We start from the raw sequence: 7,924 nt of genomic DNA, 5'->3' as shown, positions 1-7,924 counted from the left end.
TAATAATAATATGTTATAATGTTATAATGATTTATTGTGTTAGAAAGTAAAACTGGGCAAATACAACATATATATATATATATATATTTAAAAAAAAAAATATATATATATATATATATATAAAAAAAAGATTTATATATATATATATGGCAAATACAACATATATATATATATGTTGTATTTGCCATATATATATATATATAAATCTTTTTTTTTTTTTTTTTTTTTCGTCTATCTGCCCTGCTTTAACTTTATGTATGTATTGTCTTTAATGTCTGCTTTATCCTGATTTTACTGCCGTACAGCACTTAGTGACAATCTTGCATTGCTTTTTAAGTGCTTTATAAATAAACTTGGTATGGTATGGCAATGGTATGGTATGGAATATAAGCCATAAAACCATGGTAGGAACGTGGACGTGCTGAGGCCCTCGTGCACAGGGGCTCCCGTGGTTGCGGTGGTGTGAGCCGGAGGTTGGTGTGAGGCACATTCATGATGAGATAGTTGGAGATCCCCCGCAGAGTTCTGCCCTCAGTACACCGGCTGGTGATTGGATGGAACTCGATCTTCTCCTTTCTCGCCACAGGTTCCTGGTCTTTGTCAAGACCCATATTGTCAACAAACCCATTTGTGCGTCTCGCACACAAGCAGTGCCTGTGTGCTTTGTGTGTGTGTGCCTGTGAGATAATCGCTTCTGTCGTTTCGGAATACATCACCTTGACTTGCATTGATTTCCTGGAGATCAATGGCAGGTCAGTGCGACTGGGAGGTGAGCACTGCAGACCAGCCACTGGGTCGCTGGCCCTGAGACGAGGCAAACACAGTTCCCCTACAGTATTGTAGTAGGGTCTCGCTGAGACCGTTTAGCGTTCAAAGTTTTCTCTCCTCTGTCTGTCTGTCTGTCTATCGATGACTATACACACTGCATAAATGTCAGAATCAGAATAGAATTTATTGCCATGGTCTGTTGGGGTTCCACCAACTAGTAAAGTGCTTCAAAATAAAGTGTTAATAAAATAAAATAAAATAAAATAACTTATCACAAATTCAACAGTCTGACGGCTGAGGGGAAGAAGCTGTTCCTGTGATGGGAGGTTCTGGTCTGGATGGACCGTAGCCTCCTGCCAGAGGGAAGAGGAACAAACAGTCCATGACCAGGGTGAGAGGGGTCGGCTCTGATCCGATCTGAATGTCTCTGGGTCCTGGAGACATACAGGTCCTGAAGAGGCGGCAGGCTGTAACCGATCACCTTCTCAGCAGAACGTACGATGCGCTGCAGTCTGCTCATTGAGTGTGTACATCATCATACATGTGTGTGTGCACCTGGTTTAGCTATACTTGTGAGGACCAATTCTTGGAGACACACATACTTGAGGGACATTTTGCTCTGTGGGGGAAATTTTCCTGCACCCCAGTAGGCCACGCTTCAATTTTAGGATCAGAACCTTAAGATAGCTGGGTCAATATAGTTGGGTGTAAGTTTGGTAAAGAGTCCTGGTTAATGTTAGCCATTTGTTTTGGATGGTTAAGTTAAGAATGAGAGGCCGGACAAAAGATCATGGCAATGAGAGGTCCCCACAAACCTGTGTGTGTTCAAAGGGAGAAATCTGAATTGAAAGTGAATTCATTACTGTCCTGTTATTACTATTCTATTATTAACTATTATGATCTACATTTCCCCAACAGCGTGCCTTCATTTAAATAGCATCAAGTGATCTAACCAGGCCTCTTTGAACTGACAAATTTATGAGAAAAGAATCACACAGTTCAAAGATTTAAAGAGAAAGCTTTACAAAGAAAAAAGTCCCACAACAAAGGGTGTCAAACTGTAGTTGGAGAGAGGCTAAAGCATATGGTGCAGTCCAGCTACCGACTGAACAACTTATTTTGAACAGTGGAGAAGAAGCCAGTCCATTGACCGGAACACATCAGTGTCTTTTTCAACATCCATGTCTCTCCACTTTCAAGGCAGCCGCTCACCGAACAGCAACATTTGTCACTGTCAATTTCGTGTGGCACCATGTATAGTATATGCGGTCTATATTCAGTCTAATATGTTCAGTTTTGATTCAGCTACTAAAGCTTGTGGCAGGGCCACATGGACAACACAATAAATCCGATTTGGCCCCCAGGCCTTGAGTTTGACACAAATGTGCTGCAACAAAATTACATTATAGTTGAAGCAAAGACTAAAACAGGAAATAAAAATATTAAATACTGGGAAGAGATAAACCGTGCATGAGCTAGACATATTTTCTTGAGTAACTTTTGGGTTTTTTTCCAGTCAATGCTACATGCTACATGCTAATGAACCCGTCGCCAATAGTCTCATTAGTGCGGTCGCACAGCCCCTCTCACGCTGACATCCAGACCATATAGATATTACGCTTGATTCTCAATTACATCATTCAGATGTGGCGCTTAGGAGTGTCGTGTCTCACATCAGTTGCATTGTGCAGCCGAATGAGGCTTTGACACGGAGGAAGAGGAGGGGGAAGCTGAGATTAAGGTGATCCCTCTATTCACTAACAGCAAGCTAAACATGATCTCCTGCACTCGACGACTATAGATGCCATACCATAATCGCCACGGCTGCGGGAGAAAAAAAAAAAAAAAAGAAAATAGGCCATTGGTTTTATTGTCAGTGTGTGTGGGTGCCATTAGAAGTCCACAACCGCACACACATTCAGGAGGGGTTTTAGTGGACGAAAAGAAGGCGGAGCCTCGGTGAACATTGCGTGACAAGACTGAAGAAAACAAGAGTGCAGTAACACTCATGCACGAACACACACGTTCAAAGTGTTGTAGAAAATCAATATATGCCTGGATGTCTGTTATGCATAAATATAATTCTTTTATTGCCCACTGGAAATATTTTAATGTAATTTCATTATTTATTTAATTATTGAAATTTATATTCAAAGGGTACCTTATTATAGCTGGTAATATATATTTTTTACTCAAGATTTGTTTAAAATGAATACAAATATGAGCAAAGTACCTGTGCAATATTTTTGCTTTGTTTTTTTTCTATCAAAGACTGTTTTCTTTTTTCTATTACGTCAGATGTAAAAAAAAAATGTGGTGCATAATGTCAAAAAAGTCTTTCTACAACTGAAAGATTTACAACGTCATGTATTTGATTATACTATCTACCATCCACTACTCCTTAATAAAAATAAAAATGGTCCTTTTGTATTTATTTATTTGTGCATATAGATGTTCTTCAGTGTTTCTTTCCCCCTTCATTTCTATTGTTTTTTGCTCTAAAGACGTATCAGCAGGTCGAACAAGAGTATTTTTTCCACACTTGGATTCGCTCACTGTTGGCTACTTCCACTCCGACACACCTCAGAATGTAATTAAAGTGAATAAAAAATGTGACCGGCGAGAACCACTGTGAGTTTTCAACTTTCTCTGTCAGATTAGAATTGACACAGGAAAACACTCATTAAATTGGACCTGAGGCGAACGGGACCTTTACCACATGGAAAAATAATTTCTCTCATCTGATGTTAAAAGATGCAAAAAGGTTCATAGGTGCAGATGTGTGACGCTGGCAAGACGCCGTACATGTGGATTCATAACCTCTGAGTCATTGTTGCATGTCGTTTTTTTTGTTTTTTTTAACTTAATTTAGTCGTACAAGAAATGAGATTTCCATCTTCAACTGCAACATTTTCATAAAATGTACAGAAAATTGTGTTTACCAATTCCCAGATATTTCTATTCACACTTGAAATTAATTGTAAACAATTATTTTGTTGGTTTTTTTTATGTTTTGTTTTTTTTTAAGAAAAGGAAATGGAATAATATAAAAAACATTCTTTTTAATGTATATGTAACTCAGTTGTATAGCAATTCTAAAACTCGAGCAGTTTCATAAGAAACTTTAAATACACAATATAAAAAAGCCCCATTACATTGCTCACTATTTTGGACCTCATTTAATAAAGTTTTATGATGAATTAAGTACGATTATTTGCATTGTAGTATCTGACTCCAGAATGATCAAAGCTAAGTTGGATCTGGTCACATGGTCCAGTGATGAGTCAGCTCTTTTTCTTTGGACTTGAATTTTCTGACCACCGCAATCTCATTTAGCTTGCTCCATCATGGATGTTTCACATGGTTTAATGTGGTGCCCTGAAAAATGTTCTGTCCGGAGGAAAGTTTTATGCATGTTATTTTTCCTGTATTTAATGAATTGAAATTAATGTGTGAAAGCACTTAAATAAAATAAAATAAAATAAAATAATCGGATCCCAAGACAGAGACAGTCAGTTGATCCTAACTCCTCATCTGCTATTTAAACTTCATCATCATATCCGAAAGCTCAGCTGTGCTCTGTCGCGCAAACCACAGGGAGAAGTGCGAGGACAAAGTGGGACACTGAGGTTCTGACCCTGAATCTGTCCTTGAGCAAGGACAGATGTTGTTCAGCTTTGCTGTCTGCTCAGGTCCAGTTCGGTGGTCCAGCCGGTGCTGACAGCGGCATCATAACACCTGTCACCACAGGGACCTCAGCCTGACCTGAGAGGTGAAGGCCAGGATGCATCCCAGAAATACTAAAGTTCGGCAACAGATCTCACCTCAAGTTTTGAAAGCATCTTCCAAGAGACAGAAGTTGTATTATAATATAAGAGACAAAATATACTGGTTCCGCAGTGAGGAATGCAGGGGTGTAAGAAAATATCAATACACTGAAATATTGCAATACATGATTCTGCGATATTTTCTCGGATATATTGCAATACTTGATTGTGTGATATTGCCTTTATATTTTAAGTTATATATATATATGGATATTTACTGCATCTATACTTGGATATGTTGCTACATTTGTGACATGTTTGCTGACCGGAGTAATTTCATTGATAAAGTGAGCAGGTCCTTCCTTTGTTGGACTGTGGAACCTAAATGTAACTTAAAAGAAACTGGATTGAGATCGTATCAATAAACCCGTTTTCATACACACAAAATTGTACTTCATTAACTGGTTTTCCCCTTTTAAATTGTGTTTGGTGTTATAATATATTCCTGAACTTACAGTATTTCAATATATTGCAATGTATCGTATCACCACTCCTAATACGTATCGTACTGTGAAATACCTGCCAATACACAGTGCTACCGACCAGCCAAGCATAGCGTCACGAGCTAGAACAACCCCTCCGAATGGATCTAGTTCCAGTTACCAAAGGCAGCAACGGAACATCTGCAACATCAATTTCATTTGTGTCGATCCAAACTCCCAAAACCCTAAAACTCGATCGTCGATCTGCCTGTAAAAGTTACCTTTTTATCTCAACCTTGCGAAACTGAATCCAATAGCTTTCGTCAGTTTCACTCAGCTCATTTCTCTTTCTTTGACAAAATACCAGCGTGTCGGCGGAGCTGGGCTCCAAACTCTCTAATATATGTAGTTAAGCTTCTTACGGCAGGTCAGAGAGTCTCGCGGCCATGTGTTTTCAATACGGTGAGAATGTTCACAGAAACACTACACCGCCATTCTGAAGGTTCTGAAGAGGAAAATGAATTATTATCCCGCTGTCTGATGGTGGCTGGACTCATGGGTGAGGCAGGTGATTTCTTCAGTTAAATCAGCAGTGTTTTTCTTTCCTCTTACAAGGGGCTTCCTAAGCACTTTAGGCAGCGGAGATTTGGTCTGAAAAGGGGGAAAGGTCCTCGCTTCTCAGCCCCTTTGTACTGGTCTGACGAGTGCGTCCTGACAGGGGTTAACGTACCGTGAAGAGGTTAAACAAACGGACATTCCCGGTAGAAATCCTCCAGACACATAAGGCCTTATAAGTGGAGAACTTGGCAGTGGTGCTCTCGGGTATTTAACCCGGGATAAACCTGCCTGATTCGTTTCAAAACTCAGCCACCATTTATAGACTTCTTTGTGTGAATGAAGTCGTCAAATCCTGCAAAAGTAAGCTGGTGTGAGTTGCTACAATAGAATCTTTTTTTTTTCCCCCAGTTAAATCCTGTGTAAATATGGATGTAGTTATGCGCTTTGATGGACTGCTGCTCCCTCACTGGATTTATTTTTCATTAAGCCTGACTTGTTTTATCTCCAACACAGGCTTCCTAGAACGACCTGTCACTCTTTCAAAACATCCAGTTAGCGGAGTTATGCTCACACTGCCGAGCGTATGGAATGCCAAATATGTAAACCCACTATGATTTTGAGGATTTGTTTCATGAGCCACTTCACAAGTTAATATCAGAGTCAGGATATTTCAATTCATGAAGGGCCTGCGCTGACGCAGTTTTTCGGTCGGAACACGCGAGAGATTCATTTTGATCTACAGACATAACTAATCGATCAAAATACTCTAGTGATGATCATGGTCGTGTCTGAAGTTTCTTTGCTTGTGCACTGCATTATAGAATATCAACGATGAAGGAGAGTAAATGAGACGTACCTGGATTTGAGAAATTTGAGTTTTAAAATGTAAGAATAAGAGCACAAAAATATGTACACAGTTGAACGGAACTCTAGCCTCAAATACTACAATGCAGTTAGTTATCAGTAATAATAATAAGAAAAAATGAATTTTATTATTGTTTTGTGAAACATTAAGACCCACCTGTAAAAACTACACGCTGTTTTCTTGAGACAAATAAAGTATTTCTATGGTGTTACACTTGGCAATTCAAATCCCAAATATCATGATATAATATTGATCATGTCATCGCCAATATCAAATTCATGTTATTATTTTAAAAGTGCTCATCAAAATTAGCTTCCGTTGGGGAAACAAAAATGGTATACAAATAAATTAATATGCTCATAATTTTCTTATGAATATGCAAGCTGCAGTGAAAGGTTTTTACCACAGTTGGTAAAAAAGGAATTTTGTTTTTGCTATTCACCTCCATCATTAGACCAAACCAAGTGTATCATAGTAAATAGTGTTTACAATATGTTGTTTGACATCCTCTCAGTCGACTAGATAACTGGAACTGGTCTGAAACAGCCACCACCTCTGGTTCTCTTGAGGTTTCTGCCTCAAATAAGAAGCTTTCTTTTATCACTCCGCTTTTGATGTTTTCTCTCTCGGGTTACTAGGGCTTTGCGATTATTAGAAGTCTGTTACCTCTCACGTTGTGCTTACAATACGAAAACTGAAACCATAACAGATAAAATAAATAATGTCGCTCTGATGTTTTGTATAAACTTGTCCAGAAGTCTTTTTTGCTGCTCATATTTTGGCACTGCTGTTTCAATTTTCCTGTGATGTAAAATAGTGTAAATCGATACAAATATGCACGAAGGAAAAAGTGGAACACAAAAATACAGGAAGGTTCTGGGTACATTCGACTCAACATCTGTGGCGAAGGATTCCTGTTTTAGAGCTAGATAACTTCTATATCTCAAGAAAATTCTGCACTGGACTCTACCTGGTGGTTTATGGACAAAACCCACCAGACACCAGAACAGTTTCTTCCCCTCCGCCAAAAGCCTCACAAACTCTGAGACTTTGTCCTGTATATTGTATACAGGCGTGTACATATTGTAAATATCCATCATTGCATGCTCTTCTTAATATGTGATACTTTACCAAAAAAGTATTCATGTACTGTACATCCTTGTTATATTGGCCGTCAAAGCACTTTCTGATTCTAAACCCATGTTGCTAGTTTTAATAACCATCCTCCTGCCATCAGAGCTGCTTAAGTTTCACAAAATAAAAGAGTCTCTCTCTCTCTCTCTCCCTCTCTCCTGCTAAGCTGCTGGTTTGCTTGAGGATTGCAATATGAAATTTCTGACTTATACTGTAAGCTTCAGAGTAAAAGTCCACAAACCCTCTTAAGTCCTTTGATTTCTGAGTTGAAAATCTCCTCTGAGCATTCCTGCTCAAGAGAAGCAAGCCATGATCTGAAGCCGGACAAGTCCTGTCCGAGTCAGTGGAGT

This window comes from Synchiropus splendidus, chromosome 2 (genome assembly GCF_027744825.2).
Source record: "Synchiropus splendidus isolate RoL2022-P1 chromosome 2, RoL_Sspl_1.0, whole genome shotgun sequence".
Lineage (NCBI taxonomy): Eukaryota > Metazoa > Chordata > Actinopteri > Syngnathiformes > Callionymidae > Synchiropus > Synchiropus splendidus.
This window is presented reverse-complemented; position numbering follows the sequence as displayed.